Genomic DNA, 18082 nt, shown 5'->3' with positions numbered 1-18082 from the left:
CAGTACCTGTCAGTGGCTTATTCACCATAACACAGCCCATGACAAACTGAAATGATATTCCTGAAGAATTCTGGATTTGCAATAAATTTCATGAAAGCAAGATGCCTAAAACCCATCACTACCACCAACTAGTTGGATCTTCCATATGAAGAACAGGGGTGTCTTGGAAGAACAAGGCATTTCAGTTACACTCTGAGGCACTGACAGCTGAAAGGAAAGTGAAACAAACAGATCTGAAACATGCAAGAGAACACTGTAATGCTCAACAAACATTTCTTCAACATAATGAGGAGTTACAGCTGAAGGGCTCTGTCTGTGACCATCAGCATTTATAAACACCACTTCCTCAGCAGCGGTCTCAGTGTCACTCTGTTCTTGTACAGCTAGAAACTTGCAGGCCCAGCTTGCAAAAAAATGCAGAGGAATAAGGAATAATTGAGCTAAATGAGAAACTCCTGCTAAATTTTGGATGCTCTCCATCTCTCAACTTATGGAGAAGTTTGAAATAAGCACACAGACAGCAGGGCCCATCGTGCAGCCAGACTTGAACCAAAACAAATAAAATTCCTCATGTTTTCCCCACCCTGAAACATTCCTTAAAAAGAAGAACACACTAAAAACGCTGTTTGCAATATTAAGAGCACTGGCAGATGCACCAACTGGAAACAGCCAATGAAGAAACAGCACTAGGAGTTTGTAGCAGAGAGCTGCCCCTACTTCTGGCTGTTTATCAATATAAAGTGCTTGTTTAGTTCTTCCTAATGCAAAAACAAGTAGCCAGTAAAAATATAAATAAAAATTGAGGTTGGTTCAAGTTAAACACGGATATCAAAGACTGAAGACTAGTTTGCAAACTGCAACTACAGGTAACCTGGTGTTATAGCCTAGAGTACAGGTAAATGCACATTCCTCCCAACTTCACACTAGTGCACAGAAGTGGGTGCTGTTTAATTTAGCTGCTCACCTGCTGTGGAACTGCAGTGTGAGGCAGCAGTGCGACCACAAGCTGGTTCCATGCACGATGAACCCCGCTATCAAACCAATGGGGTGCTCTGATGGTACTGTGCATTTTGGTACCTGTCATACTAAGGTAACAACTACAGTCCACGGAGAGAGGACAGCAGGAAAATTGTTCCAAGTGTGAAAACTAGCTCTACAGAAACACAACTCATCTCAGTTTTGACTTGCTGTGAAGCCTTCAAGAGAGCTCAGAAGGTAACTCTAATCTATGAACACCCATCTGACATTTCCTGCTCAACAGCACAGCACAGCACAACACAAGCACGTGCTCCTGCACGGAAGCTGTGAGTCACGAGGGCTGCCTGCCTGGCAGCATGCACTCCGCCACCCATGTGCCCTCCCCCAGGACTTGGATTCCACTTCCCTGCCTCACATCACAGGTCACCCAACTGCACATGTCGGGCAGGAGGCCCACAGAAGCACTGCGTGAAGCCACTGCTTTCCCACCTCCCGGTTGCTTGTTTCCAAATCTGGGCCACGGCACTGGCAGCCAGATGGCAGGCACGCAGCCATTCGATCCTGCTCCCACTGCACCACTGCTGCTGGCTGAGGAAACAAGGATGTATCCTTCCCACACCTACTTTAGGTAACCAGTACGGTCTGGAAAAAAAGCAACAGCTTAAGGATGCTGAAGCAATCCATGGGCATCACCCTAAGGCACCCACCGACTTCCCTCTTGCATCTACTTATTAGAAAGGACGTTCTGCCTACAGCTCTGTTTCAAGAGCTGCTGCATTTTTAAAGGTTGCACCCACATATCAGATACAAAAACTGTTCAAGTTACCCAACCAAAGCATCTGGACACATCTCAGGCAAACAGGAACACTTTTCTCTTTTCAAAACCCAAGACATCCACCGCGGGGCTATGAAACAAAAAACTACATGCTGCTTAGTGCACACTGCAGTGTCAGCTCCTGACCCAGTACAACATCTCCATCAACAAACATGGCACTTTGGAGAAGTGCACCTACGACACAAAACAAAACCCTTTTGTTTCAAAAACGCTATTTAGGCAGAATAACCACTTTCCCAGGAACCTTAACTTCTAGGGAACAAATGTGTACAGAGCCATCAACATTAAGTGCCATTTACTGCTACTTCTGTTTGAAAGAAAACAGAGAGAAGTCTTTATAGAATCTTTACTTTCTGCTCCCTCCTCTGCTTCTTTGGGGGAAGGACTTATCTGGGAGGAAAGACACCTTGACCTGGGAGGTAAAAGCAAGCATCAGTAAGCTGGGTTTTTTTTGTCTTTCTTTTAATTAAATTAAGCAACATCAACAGGGAAGCAAGGCAGACAATATTGAAAACTAGTTACAAACAGCAGTCAGAAGATGCTGCCTACAAAGCAGTGCCCAACCACCCTCAGCAGCAGCACAAGGAACCCCAACAAGCAAATAACGCCTTCTACAGAGGGTTACTGCTCCAATAATCAGCCCCAGGATCTATCTGGAGAATTTAACAAGTTATTTCCGGACGCCTGTGATAACTTGAAGCTGTGAACAAGCTCCAAAACACATCCAAGAGATCTGCCAGGACAACAGGCAGCATTTGGCTGGGTACCACACCGCACGGCGTGCCTAGAGCTATGCAACAGGTCCTCCTCAGCTCCCTAACCATCAACATGAACGCTGAAGGGAGGAAAAAAAGAAAATGGAATGCCTCACCCTAGTCTGACGATGAGAGAAGTAAAAGAAGAAAAAAGATTCCGATCCTTTTTCCCAAATAAAAGCAACTAGGAAGCATTAGATTAGTATGGAAATGGTCTTGGAATTAATCTCAGTATGCCTCCGATATCCAGCTGTAAAAATAGAGGAGAGTTCCTGCATGCTACAAGCGGCCTGGTTAACCAGATATAAATCTTCTTGAGAAGAAAGAGCTACACAAGCCCTCCGCACAGTCTGAGCTCTTGGGTTTCCACACACCTACAATTTGTGAAAATGACAGATCATAAAAGATGGGAATACTTTTACCTCTGTGAAGGCACATTCCTGGGTCCTAAATTCTATCTGCAAGACTTACACGAGGAAACTAAAAGGGCTCAACCGTATAAAATGAAACCAGCCTACCGAAAACCTACAGGAGGGAGTGGAACAGCCAATTCATGGGAGCCGAAGCCTCCACGACAGGCTGTAACTTCCTGCATTTGTCTAACGCAACCAAAATACTAAAAGGTTGAAGTCACAGTAATTCAAAAGGGAAGGGAGGCAAAAGCACAGAAGAATGGTCATAAATATGCAACACACTGCAACCTTTAAGGAGGCAATTGGTTTTCATAATGAGAAACTCAGCTGCCTCCCAGTGTGATACATACAATGTTTAGGCAAGCGGGGCAGCTCTAAAAGAATAGGTACAAACCAATGGCAGGTACAATGTTATTTGCCTTTTATTGCACACACAAGGAGATGGGGTTTCTTTGGTTTAAGAGATACTCTATGTTTGCCCAGTTTATCCGTGCTGATAAAGAACATTTCACAGCCATATGAGCAGAACTCCACATTCACCTCCCTGGAATTAAAAGTGATTCTAATCCACACAAAAATGCATCAAAATGACATCGGCTGCAAACGCCAAAAGCGGCCCGGGTTGACCTACTGTTAGCATCTCTGTGGCTGTGGGCTTCAGGTCAGACACCGCATTCATGATTTTCACTAGCTCCATGCTAGCAAAAAAGCACACTGCCAAGCTGAAGTCACCAGGTGTTACTTATTTCAGTGTGCTGACAAACAATGTGCTTCCTTGCTACCAATGTTACGGCTGAGCATCTTCAACATAAACATTCCAACCCTGAAAGAACCCACCTCAGCTGCAAGCACCCTCCAAGAGCAGGAAGCCTCTCTGGCACTGAAAAGGTCACCCAAAAGGCATGGAACTTTGCTTGCAAGAGCTTCTGAGAGACTTTCAAGGTGAGGCTGGATCAGGCCTGGGGTAACCTGACCAAGCCGTGAACGTTCCTGTTCACTGTGGGAGAGTTGGACTGATGGCCTTCAGAGGTCCCTTCCAACTCTAAGGTTTCTATGATTCTGGCCAGGAGGTCCTGCAATTTGCTGCTGTGCTGCTTTCAGCTCACGTGACAGCTGAGCACACCCCAACCACTCAGCTCTGCCCCAAACTCCACAGAACAAGCAGTGCAAAGAACTCCATTAGAATCACCCAGATTGGAAGGATGCTCCACGTGGCCAAGCCCAACCACCAACTTGCCCCACTGAGTGCCATCACCAAGTGTCACATCTACACATCTCCCACAAGCCTACAGGGATGAGGGCTCCACCAGTCCCAGGCAGCCCAGGTCAGTGCCTGCCCACCTCCCTAGGAGGGAATTCTTCCTGAAATCCAATCTGAACCTCCCTTGGTGCAACCTGAAACCATTTCCTCACATCCTATCACTTGGCACCTGAGAAAACAGACCAACCACCTCCTCTGCTGTAGCCTCCTGGCTGCCAGTAACAACAAGCAATCCAAGCAGACAATTTTTAGTGTAATACCTTCATACTAAAAGTTCTCTTCTGTTTTGTTGTTTGTTTTTGGTTTGTTTTTTTTTCCTTTGACTTTGGAGTTTTGGGCTGTTTGTATTTTGCACAAATGTTCTCTCAGTGGAGCAAAGGCAGCAACCTGCTGGTATAGCAAAGGGGAGATTTGCCGAAGAAGGCAGGTGCAGCCCTCCATCACGTCTATGCTGGGTTTATTTCAAGTCACTCACATTTTCATCTTAATCCATACAAGTTTTATCGCTCTTGAGAGACTGTACCCACTAGGTGAGCTATATTAGGACTTCTGCTATTAAATAAGGTTGCTGACAGTAGTAATCTTCATTCCAGTTCTTGGAGACTTGAGGGTTTTTTTCAGCCACACTCAGACTTAATTGTCCCCAGTGTATTTGTCCTTGCAGATGGGAATTACTTTTACAGAGCTACGCACTAGCATCATTTTCATGACAAGTAATTGCAGAAATACCAGTTTAGACCATCCCTGGATACAAAACAACATGCCTCAAGACTAACAGCTTACACCTAGGGCTAAAAAGGAAGACAATTACTTTCAGCTATTTGGGAGAGGGTCACTGCCAGATAACTTTACTTTTTATTAACAGCGTTCTTAACTAAAGCCTTTCAGCTGGCAGACAAGAGAGAATTCCTCCACCATACACTTCACACGGGCTGCAAACACAGCTGTCCCAAGAGCTGCTAAACACACCATGTTCACATTACAGTCTCTAGCTGGTTACACCACAAGCCTGCATTGGTAAAAATCAAAATATGTCTTGTACAGCATTCAGTAACAGTCTGAAAGATCATCTCGTAGTTTCAAAAGGATCAAGACATTACAACTTCTGGACACCACACTGGGCAATCATTTCAATCATTTATTCCTAAGCCCAGCGATCTTCAGTTTTAAAAAAAGTACACATGCATTTTTAAACTTGCAATTAAAACACAAAAGCAATGGTTACATGAACAATGTGACTGATTTGAGATTTACAGATAGGGAGCCTGCTAAACAAGAGCATTTAGCCTTCCTTTTTCAGCTGAACACCAGAGAACTAAGCTCTGGTTAGTTTCTAAATATCTAAACTATCTGCTTGAAGCACACGTAGCTTTGGGAAGCCAATCCAGAAGGGAAGCTGGAGAAGAATGTACCTGGAATTCAATGAATGCACTCACATTGCAGCAAGGATAAAGAGGCAGCTTCCACGAGAAGCTTATAGAAGCTCTGAGCAGCAAAGCACAACAATTCCAAGACTTACATTCTCACTTTCAGTTCTGATGTTTGCTTGCAGCAGTTATTTAAGTCTCTACTGCATCAACAGATGTTGGTTCTTCACATGCAATAGCTAACTTAAGCATCACTTGATTAAAGCAAATTAATGCTATAACACATGCCTGCTTTCCTCCAAGGTTTTTTTTCTTTAAAAAAAAAAAAAACAACTTCTCTATTCCTTTACATTACAAAACTGCAAAGTGCTCTATTCTGCACATGCTGTAAATTAGCACCAAGTACTGACGAGTTAGTTGTCCATTGTAAATAAATGAAGTTTTTCTACTTAGCTCGCTTGATATAACACTTCAGGATATGAAATTATACAAACAGATGCTCAACACATTCTCCAATAGACTGCTGTTCTGTTTGGGTCTTTCTTCCTCAGTGTGCTCATTTTCCTAGGATGCAATACAAGACACGGGCTGAGTCATCACTGACTTATACTGTCATCCAAAGAAGTCTTAACGATCATATTAAACTTGGGTAGCAGTTTGAAAACTATGGAACAGCAGGCGGAAGCCAGTATCTAATTGATCCTCCCTTCCCTTGGAAGTAACCGATTATGCCCTCGGAGAAGGAAAATTGAATAACTGGAATCATCTGTCCACAACTCCCATTAACATAAAAAATAATGAAGAAAAAAGCTAAGATGGCATCTTCTGTTAGACTTTAAAGCAGCCCTCCTCAGGAAGATCCATTCTGAAAAACACATTCCCAGGCTTTGTGACCTGCCTCGAGGAAGAGCTGCAGGGTCCACACACAGCTACGGGCAGCAGCTCCAAGCCTCGCACAGGCAGGGCCAGAGCCACACCAGCCCTGCCATTGTGAAGCACACACCAGTACCACCAGTACCTCACTGGGTGCATGGAAGCACTTGGTACTGCTTTCATCTGTAGCCATTTGAGTATAGAGATGACAACAGTCAATAAATGCAACTAGAGGAAAAAGTGGAGAGGGAGGAAGTGCTGGAGGAAGGAAGAACGGAAGGAAGGGAGAAGAACAGGAAAATTAAGAGATCAGATAAAACATCACGTATGGGAAACACTTGTGATTTATCATCGTTAGAATATCACCCTTGCCAAAAGGGAAAACAGAACCCAAATGAAATAAATCTCCTCACAATAAATACCTATGAAATATACTGGCCAAATACCCTATTCCCCTGTAATAGCAGTTTGCTGAGAATGATTTATTACTGCTAACAAGTGTTCTTAATTGTTACGGCAGAAATAAGCATGGGGAGGTGGGAGGGGGAGAGAGCAAAGGTTCCCACTCTGTCAATAAGCAGAAAAACAAATATTCCATCAAGCAATCATCCTGCCATCCATGTAGTTTGAGGTTGGTTTTTTCCTCCCTTTCGCATCACCATTCCTCCAAGCACCAGGTAAGAAACATCACACAACAGGAACATCCCACCAGACCTGCAGAGACCACCCAACACAGCAGGAAGCCTCCAGTTTACACACTGATGTTCTCAGAGCACAGATTAATGCGAATTCACCTCTACTTTGACACAGTGCTGATTTCAAACACATCTGAGTGAAGGGAAGAAGGCATCAGTTGGGGATGGGGAACAGTTCAGTGGACTATGACTACTTATGCCCACCACAGAACACACGGGGTTACGCATGAAACTAAATCAATGAGATGCTGAGTAGAACCACTCTTTCCTATCCTAGCTCATTTTTTGTTCAGACAACAGGTCTAGGTTAGAGAGAAACACCATGCCAAAGAAGTGCCAGCAAGAAAGCCATGCCTGAACCACGTGTGAGTACCTGGTAAGCCAAGAGAAGAAACTTGCAAACTCTGATGAGGTACTGACTGACCATCACAGCACAGAGCAGAACACAAATCACAGGTCTGATTATTTAAATGTACTCTAAAATCTAACGCATTCCTAACTGTACAGGTGCATCAAATATGAAATTATTGCAACAACATGACATGGAATTTATATTTACATCAGATATTGAGACACGTCTATTTTAAAGTGTCATTTGTAATTGGAGAGGAGAAATCAGTACCTGGGTAAAAAATACCTATGTCAAAAGTGGGTGAACATGCTGCCAATGGCCACAAGGAGAGGAAGCAGAGCTTCCTGCTTTCTTCAGCACCCAAAAAAAAAGACAAAGACATCAGTTCCAATGGCACTGGCCAGTGACAGCACATAAAGATGTATCCAGGCTGCCACAAAGTGATCCTAAAACCACTCTCCTGCTGCACCCCTCAGACTTAGGGCTGCTCTGTTCTCCCAGCCCTTCCAGTGTTGTCTATGACGGACAAACATATTTTTACATCTATTAACTGCACTGTGTTACCTGCAGGCTCAAAGACAAGCAGGCAGTGCTTAAGAACGCATTAGTTAGCAATGATTAATCCCAGGACGAAACACTCAGCAGTGTTAGAAAGCTAAGAATACATCCTCTATGCAATATTTTCCTGGCCCACATACAGCACAGACAGAAACACTCCTTCCAAAGCTTGCCTAAGGAGACACACCAAGGAACCTTGCTCGGTGCTAAGGGACATTTCGTGCCACGTGCCATCGGCACCTTTCACTGCCACCGGATTCTTCTCAGAGTCAAAATAATGCCGCATTAATTGAATGTATTCACACAATTACCCCCCGCCATGCATGGAAACAAACTGCCTGATGGAATGAAGGTTCCATTTTCCAACTTTCAGCCACACCTATGATTTAAAATACATTATAACTCTGCAAGTAAACTCCAGAAACGATAGCGCGTTTAACTTGGCTTTCTCCATAAAACGGCTGCCTAAGAAAACTTTGATAGCACAGTTCAAACTTCCATGGAAACCCTGACCAAGTGACAACAGAGACGCTCTGCCTTTCTGCAGCAGTGCCCACAGACAGCTCTCCTCGCTCCCCACGGAGTACAAGGGGCAATGCTGCAGCCACTGCCCCATTTATTTAATCTCTGGTGGCCGAACCACTGCACCCCTCATTAACAGCACTCCTCCAAATCCCACTCTCAAGAGGAATTTGCATATATACAAGCCCTCGGTAGCTCATTATTGTCATTTAGGATTCTCCTGACAAAAGCAGGATTTTCTGGGTTTCAGTCCAGCACTTTACAATGAAGTGTTTTCATCTTTCTGTCTCCTGGTAGGCTCACTAGATAGCTAGTTTCCTCCCAGGTAAGGATGCTGTAAGCTGTGCATTATTTCCCCAACCTGGCTCAGCCCGTATCCCAAAAGCACCAAATGCCCTCTTTCAGGAAAAAATACAACCAGAGGCAGCCAATGCAGTTAATCCACTAACACGGAGCTCAAGTCCTTTACTAAGCTGTGAGAATGTAGGCTGAAAAACAAAGCTGCCTTTAAAAAAAAAAAAAGCTTTTCTAATTAACCAAACTCAGGCAACAAGTTTCAACACATCTCTGCTTCCCCTTCAAACAGCTGGGCACCTCCTCAGTTGTACATGTTTAAAAACAACTGCGTAGCACAGGCTGAAACTCTGAAAATCCAGTCCGCGCACACAAGCCAGGTATTCTTACAGCTTTTTTGTTCTTAAACGGGTCAGAGATCCCTAGTTTGCTATTCAAAGTTCTTCTATTACAATCCCATCCAAGTTAAAACAATAGAGGAAGGTCATGCATGGAGTTCTGCAGGGGCCCACGCTGGCACATGCAGCTTAACCTGCTTGTTAGTGACCTAGAAAACAAAGTGATCAGCTGTGACAAAGTTGCTGACAATACGATGTGGTCATAAGGATGAAGGCGCACTGGGGAAGCACCGAAAGATCTCAGGAGACTGAGTGCCAGAGCAATTCAATGCACGTAAACGTAACGTGATGCCTATGGAGACAGATGGACCGAGCTCGGTGTAAGCAGCAATGGGCTCTGAACGACCTTTCCCAGCCCCAGAGCAGCTTCTGGCCCCTCGATAAACAGACACATGGAAATATCAGCTCAGTCACAGTCAAATACACAAGGTATTGTTAGAGATTATTCAAAAAGAAATAGAGAACACGATAAACCACTACTTGCTATATTAATCCCTGTTTTATCCAGATAGCTAAGTGTAGATGGCTTTGGTTGCCTCATCTTAAAAATACATAAATGTTAGAAGCGACAAGGTTCACAGAAGGATGACAAGTCATTCAGCAAAAGCTAAGACTTTTCAGCCTTGAAAACAGAGAACGCAGGGATGGACACGACAGCAGCCCGTAGAACCACGTGCAGTTTGAGCAGAGCGGACAGGGATCAGCTGTTCAGTCTCTTCAGTGACACAGAGGAGCGATCAGAGCATGAAGCTGGACAAGAACAGACTCCAAACAAAATGAGAAGGGCCTCCATGCAGCAAAGCAGCAAAACAACAGAAATTGCCATCACAATGCCGGGAACAGATGCAGCGCATGCATGCTCAGGAGCAACCTGTGTGAGCACTTGGGAAGGACTCATTCCAGCTCACCCAGCCTGCAGCCCCAGCAGGGTCACAGGGCTGAGCTGAAAAGAGCCAGAGACTGCGAGAGCCCTGCAGGGAGGTGGGACTTATCTCTCATGTTTGCTCCCTTGCTGGTCTTCACTATATTCACTTGTGGAAGCTGAAAGGAAACAAAACTGAGCTAAACGTACCCTCGGTCTCACACTCTTTCACTCGCCTTTGGAGCACATCTCTATTTTTAGCTGTTTCCTCAGAGCTCCAAGTGACATTGTCAAGAGCTCTCATAAAAACGTTACCTCTCAACTGAAAGAGTCAGACCCTAACAGCAGAGGTAGAAGCGAAAATTATGAACTGTATGAAAACCTGGGTGTACTCCCTTTAGAAAAATATTATGTGAAGTACTTGTAATTCAAACTGACAACGAGCCTGATACTTGATTAAAAAAATTTGAAGCCCTGCCATCAAGTGGCCTCAGCAGATTCCCTGCTGAGATACTGCTAAACCAACATGGAACCTAAGGAAGAGAACAGCTTTGTTTCTGTACCACTGCTGAAGTTTCTCCGTTTTTCATTTTGGTGCAATGTATTTATAGGTGTGCTAACAACTCCATAGATAGCCCGAGTGCAGCCCTCCCCAACAGATTTTCAATAAGCTGAAAATCTACACAAATACTTGGACTCTTTGAAAGGCTCTTATTTTGCACCAGGGAAACAAGATACAACATCTGCACAAAAGTGAGATCATTTTATCAAGGGAGTCTCAAGAAACAGTATGAAGAATGAGTATACCAGAAAACATTCCCATCCGCACAACTTTTTCACAACTCACTTTTGCAGCTCAAATTACAGATCTTTACCTGAACCAAACGTATCATCCCTACTGGATTTGACATCTGCTTAGGTGTTTAAAAGTCAACAAATAAATAGCTGCACCTCTACCGAATTGCCAAGCTAAACCAAGTTTGCTGCTGTTTCCATCCTACGTTCTACTCTGCCTGCTAACTGGTGATGTTTCCAGTTGAAAAGCTGAATGGCTGCCTTATTAAGCACAAAGCCTGGTGTACCTGCCTCCAAATACCATCCCTCTGTCGTCACCTTTGCCTGAAGATTGTGACTCAGCTCTTGCCCAGCATAGATTCTGAGAACGTTTCCTATCTGTCTGCACATATGAGTTACAACCACAAGGGATGCGCCTTCGGAAAGTGAGGGAGCAGTAAGTAGAAGGTGCCCAGCTTTCAGCCTGCGTTATAACCATATATTTAATTGGAGTGGGTTTGGAGGAAAGAGCAGGGGAGCTTCACGTAGCAGCTTTCAGAACAAACAAGAACCTTCCTGAGCCTGCTGGTGAAGAGATGCCCAGCTCCTGCCGGCCACCTGCCACCACCTCCAACAGAAGACTGACCACTTTTGAAGTCCAGCTCTCCGAAGCAACTCTCATCTTTTCCAGAAGTATCAACGGATGGTCTCAGATTCAGCAGTGCACGTTTCTGAAGCTGGTAATGATTTGTTCCTACATTGCCACTACCCATCCAGCACGCACAAGAGGACAGGTTCAGGCTCTTCGAAGGGGTACACAGCAGGGTGCAAGACAAAGAGCACAAGCTGAAACAAAAGGTTAGGACTGGATATGGAAAAGAAAAAAAAAAAAGCCGTTTCCACCACAGGATGGTTAAGCAGTGAGAGAGATCGCCCACAGAGGTTACACAGTCTCCATCTCCAAGGGTTTAAAGGCTAGATGGGATAAAGCGCTGCCTAACCTGTTCTGACCTCACAGCTGAACCCACTCTGAGCAGGAGATGGACTGGGGACTGCTCGTGGCCACTCAACCCGAAGTACCATGCAATCTGTGGTCGGGATCAAGGAGGCAAGTAAGTGTGAAACTGAAAGCAACACTTAGAAAAGCTAACAGGAGAGTCCTTCTGAACTCTCAGCTTGATGAATTTAGCATGACAGATCAGACCCAGGCTGGAAACTGGGAGAGAGCACTCTTTGTATATACTATAAACACGTAAAACACGGTGAAGGAAACATCTACAGAGATAAAGAGCTGCTTCACAGCTTACCGCTCTGGAAAAGCAGCTGGTTGTGCATCGGCCCTAGAGCAGGGTAAAGACTAAAACTCACCTTTTCTTAATCTGTCTTGCTGTTAAAACAGACCTCTAGGATGGAATCTGGCAACTGAAGCGCTGCCTGCAGCCTGTGCAGCTCAGGTGGAAGCAGAACTCATACATGGCTAATAGCATACATCCAGGAAGCTCATTACCATTTCCTAAACAAAACCAGGGAACTTCACTACAGAGCAATCTTCAGTGATGCGCATAAACGAGTAACACCATCTCTGCATGCTAAGCAAACTCTAGCCTATCCACACAGCTTCATGCTCTATTTGCATTAAGCAATGGCTTTAAGATGCTCCTTTTCCATTACTTACCATGTCACTTCCTGTATAAGCCTCTCATAAATTGTTTCCTATAAAGGTCAAGCTTCGATTGACCCCTGGGTAGTTACACACTGGCTTTCCACTTCTTTCATGCTATACTCACCTTCTGCTTGCTCCTACTCTCCTTTAATTTTGGGATACAGCGCTTGTCTAGAGTGCTCTGGCATCCCTTCAGTACATGCTAACATAAGAGCAGGGATGCAGCACCTCCAATACCAACGGAAGACTAAGATTAAGCAAAGAGCTGAGAAATTCCTAAATCAGACATGGAAGCATCAGCAAAGGAAGAGGAGAAATGACAATAGAAAGCCCTGAACCACAGCACACAGAACAGCAGCACAGCGTTACCCGCTACGGAACATTCTGCAAGATTAGAATAAAGCTGGCTAAGTCGGTATGTCCCATCCCATGCACCCCAACTCCATATATTCTCATATGCAAAGGTTTAAGATCCTTTATTTTTGTTGTAGCCCCAAAGTTTCTCATTTACTCCAAAACGGACACGTTTTTGGCAATGACTTACAGCTGTTCAAAATAGCTTTGACAGCACTGAGTTAAGTTACAGAAATAAACACCCTTCTGTAAGCTACTAGAGGTGCTTTCTTCTCCTCACACCCCCCACCATTTTTACTAGCAAAAGAATCTGCTCTTAAGAAATGCATTTAATTTCATGAACAGACTACCATTGAAGGTCCTACTTGCAATTTTTGCATTGTAAAATCCAATTCTCTCATTTCAAAAAGCCCAAACCAACACTCTGAGCACGTACTAGCTTACAAAGAGCTGGAATAGTGGCACAGCAACGGGACAAGCAGTACCTGAGCTTGCCTGAGAGGACTCCAAAGCTGCCAAGCACGTGTCCCAGCAGTCATCCAAACAATGATTTCCTTTTTCACTCCCCCTGAGAACAGAACAAACTTTTCTCCTCTCTATGCTACCCAGAGGTGAAGTTCCTGCTCACCAAGGACAGCATGAGCTAACTGCAGAATGCACACGGTACGTATCGCCAGCTTTTTAAACACAGAATCATGTTTGCATTCTTTACTCCTGGTTTTCTTAAGATTTTAATTTAGTTTTACGGAGGGCCATAAAGCAGGGTCTCCCACTTGAAAGAAAGGAGCACCTGTAGCATCTCATATCTGAGCAGAATTTTCTCAAGCGGAAGCACAGCAGCAAAAGTAAACAGTCAATGCTGAGACAACTCAACGTTGCAGGCAGAAAGGGGCCAAAGTGCCAAACACCAAATCACCCCCTAAGAGAAAAGCTGCAAGCGATCCATCCATTTCCCAGCCACAAACCCTCTGGGACAACAGGTAATACGGAAGTCCACAAACTACCTTTTGAAAACACTGAGTCACAGCAAGGCAGGGACAGTTACCCCAAATTCAGCTGTTTTAGGTGAGACCCCAGTGCCAATGGAGCCCACGGCCCTGGGGCTCAGCTCCCACCAGCACAAGGTGACGAGTGCTGCTCCAGGGCCACGCAGCAGCCATGGAGAAAACTGGGGTATCTCTGAACAATTACAGGCAGCACTTGAGCCTCAAGTGTTTACAAGTTCTGTTTTGTTTTCCACTGTAACAGCGCTAAAGAGAAAAATGATCAGATGTTGACTTCTACAAGAACAGATTACAGGAAATAAAATCCGTCATGCCAAACACATTAGTGACAAGTCCACACTTATCTCTGCGCTCTGCATAAGCACAGGTCAGACTATAAACCATATCCATCATCTCCATCCCCATAAATAACTCCGCTATCTGAAGAAATCTTAACTGCCCCAATCCAGCTCCAAGGGATGCTTTTAAGTATCCCTCGTGCACCTGATCCACAGCCATTCCCACCAGCAGCCTGCAGCCCTGAGCACTCCCCTACCCAGCTGGGCTTGGCTCTCATTCCTGGAGAATACAGCTACATTAGGTGCCTCTGCCCCCGCCCATCTCTTCCCATCTAAGCTTTTTAACTGTGATTGCTAAATCTCTCTGTAACCAAAACAGAGATATTTGGAGCAACCGACGGTTATCCTCTCCCCCTTCTCACAAGCGGCAATAAATACAAACTTCATTTGCACAGCCCACAAACACTTCCAGGATGGCCCCTGGCGTCTGGGAGGGGTTTTTACTGGAAATGTGCTGACACTGTATTTACGTGTACACAACAAGCAATCTGTCCTTATCGGCCATAAAGAAGTGTTACGGATTGGGATTTTGACAGCTCAACAGTGATGCTCAGCCGCCAATTTTATCCATCTGACACCTGCAACGCCAATGCTGAAGAGAAAACCTGAGAAGTGATACCTAGACCACAGTACAGCGATACTGACACACACCAAATTACTGGCATGAAAATAACGTAATCCAGGACTCACTTCACAATGAAAAGTGGATTATATTGCCTTTAATCGCAGAAACACGCAACCCCAGCAACTTATAAAAGGATTAAGCAAAAATTGCTCATAATACAGAAGAGTAAAATTCTAATTGAATACCAAAATAGGTAGCTTATGCTTATTAGCATCGACAACGCAACTTAACAACCACATTTCCACACCAGAGATCCATTTGTCACTGATAGCACCGCCACCTGAAAGCCGTGCTGCCAGCCTCTCCCCCCAAAACTCCGCTTCCCCATATTTAGAGGAGGGGTATTTCCCCACTGCATGCTCTTAAATGGCTTGTTTTCATCACCATTGTGTGGAAATGCTATTATGATTTTTCATTCAAACTCTTGGCTCACTTTTTTTTTTTTTTTATAATGGTATAAATTGTGTCTAACAAGAAACACACCAGGGATCTCTTCAATCCCCAAAGGCACTTTCTTAAAAGGAGAGAGAACAAAGGAGAAAACCTCCCAGCATGTGCTTACCAAACCAGCTTCTTAGGACAGTATCAAGAATGACAATACTAGAACATAAGCTTTTCTTTTTCATTCTTTGATCCATGTATAATTGAATTGATTATTGCAAATTGTGTAATGATTTCCAAAAGACTTGAGTAGAAGGCAAAGATCACAACAGTCTAATAACCAATTTAAAGAGATGTAAGAAATACTGAAGGAAAGATTTAATCACTCAAGTATACTCCTTCCAATTAGAAAGAGCTTTAAATAGCTTACCTTGAGATAAATTACAGTCTGTATGCAATTATACAGGAATAGTAATTAAGATCAGGAAAATTCACGTATGTCTCAACCTCCAGAGTTAGGGAGGTAATCTGCAGAACAGACTTTCCAGTTACCTTGTTTCACCAACAGAAATAAAAACATATTGGTTCAATTTATCCAGAACTTGGAAAGTACCAAAGAATTCAGTAACCTTACAAGGCTACGATCTGCAAAGTAGGTTTGATCTTATCTGATTATTTTTCTTTCAATAGGACAAACATTCTCTAATGGGGCACAAGACTGAAATACTCTTGATCCTGGTAAGAAAATACATCACAGGAAAGGTTATTTCATGACTTAACATTATGTGAAAAATTACAGCAAGCAAGATGACCGCTGTTTCTCTTAAGGAAGCAAGTTCTTTTATTTTACTTGGGGCATCTGGCAATACCCCATGCCGTATCACATTCCCCAATTTAAATGTGTGTACGTTACCCGCACATAACCCCGTGGTTCTTTGCACAGGAAGGCAAGAAAGTTTTAGAGAAAGAAAAACTCTGACAAACTTCACCCCGCACGGGCAAGCCAGACACTGCCAATTATTACATTTGATTTTAGCTTTAAAGGTCACTAGATCTGAAATCAATGCCACTTCCTAATTAATCAGAGGAGAAACGTGGAAAAATTTCACCCAAGAAAATTAAAGTAATAAAAAGAAGTCTGTGTTCATTCCTCAAATAGCAGAGTCTCGATCACAAACCCTCCCCTTAGTTTTCTTTAAGCTTTACAAAAAGAGCAAACATAAAAGCTTGCTTTCTAGGGATGTACATCTGCATGAAAACATTCCCTGCACCAAACCTGACAGAGCAGCTTTCTGTTAGCCTCCTTTTTTCAAGGATCACTCACCCTACCCAATACCCAATAACAGAGCCAGGCTGCTCCTGGAAAACCCAGGACATGATAGACATGACCACGAGCAGAACTTCCATGCTTCCATGTTTTTCTCTCCCTCCCAGAGAGCAGCACCCACCCACCTCTTTTTTTTGTATATCCTAGAGGAAAAAAAAAAAAAAAGCAGTCAAGCCCCTCCAATGTTGAAGTCTTCAAAGCATGAATGTATGAAGGTTTTTTCTTCCATAAACTGCCAAGTCCTCACAGCCACCAAAACCAGCCAACTTCTCACAGACCGCAGAGTTTCCATCCTAAGTCCCAGCCTGCAAGTACCACTAAATATCCTGAGCCGAGAAGTGAAATTGAAAATAAACCAGTCAGATTGACATTTACCCTTCAAGTCCCTGAGGTAGCAACAGTACTTTAAAGGAAAAAAAAAATAAAATCATAATTTCTCAGCACTGGTACTCAAGAAGCAGCATTCAGACAGAGATCGATGAAGAAGTCAGGGATGACAAGTGGGCACAAATACAGTTCTGCACGAGCTGTGGCTGTAATGCTGCAGACACCAGGACAGGGCGTTCAGCAGGCAGGTCTCAAAGCTCTCAGGATCAATACATCGTCACTTTTCATAGGGAAAATGTGCCTTTTAGCACTGCCTCTGGACCACCACTCTGCCATCTCAACACACACTGTAAAAACTTTATTCCCTCATTGCACTCAAGTCAGATGCTTATAAAGGCATCACCACGTGCACCCAGCCCAGCACCAAAAGCTGCAGAGCCAGGAACCTGCTCACATTCGCCATGCAGAGATTAACAGAAGTTTAACGCTGGAATCAAACCTCAATCCTTTAGCTCATTACATGGAAGGATAATTTGGGGGGAAAAAGTCTTGAGGGCAACACAGCTCAAGCAAGACAGCTTAAAAACAAAGGACAGCAGTGAACTGAAGGGAATGGGGATCTGGCAAGCACAGAGCCCAGACTTTGGGGCACACACACAGCGCCTGCACTGTCAGCCCCTAAAAATGAAAGCACAGGAAACCGCTGCATGCAGAAAACCGAGGGCTCCTCGGAAAGACAACAAGTTTCCCCGGTCACGCTCTGTAAATCTCAAGTTCCTGTCATATTCGACGCACTCCTGATTCGTACGGCTCTCGTGATGCAAAGTACAGAGCGTGGAAGCAAAGCCCTCCTGCTAAGAGCCCTGTGACAGCCGCAGCCAAACTCTCAAACTTTCCAGCTCGCTGCCACACACAGCTCACACCCCCAGCTCGCCAACGCGAAACGATCGCAAAGTTCCGTCGGCTTTTTCTTTAATTTCTCAGCATGGATTCCCTGACACCCCCCACCGCCCCAACCCCTGACGGCCTCATCCCGCTGGGCCTCAGCTCAGCACCGCACCGCAGCCCGGCTCGCTCCCCACCCCCGAGGAGTTAAAGAAGAAATAACTTCGCTGACAGAGGGAAG

The 18082-nt window shown here is 44.4% G+C and overlaps 1 protein-coding gene across 5 annotated transcripts in view; it reads right to left on the bottom strand.

Annotated features, from left to right (window-relative positions):
- PIAS1 (protein inhibitor of activated STAT 1) overlaps window positions 1-18082 on the bottom strand; it is a 51613-nt gene that overhangs the window by 33193 nt on the left and 338 nt on the right. The gene's annotated exons all lie outside the window — the stretch shown is intronic.

This window comes from Meleagris gallopavo, chromosome 12 (genome assembly GCF_000146605.3).
Source record: "Meleagris gallopavo isolate NT-WF06-2002-E0010 breed Aviagen turkey brand Nicholas breeding stock chromosome 12, Turkey_5.1, whole genome shotgun sequence".
Taxonomy (NCBI): Eukaryota; Metazoa; Chordata; class Aves; order Galliformes; family Phasianidae; genus Meleagris; species Meleagris gallopavo.
Note: the sequence above shows the minus strand (reverse complement) of the source record. Positions and strands in the feature narration are given on the sequence as shown.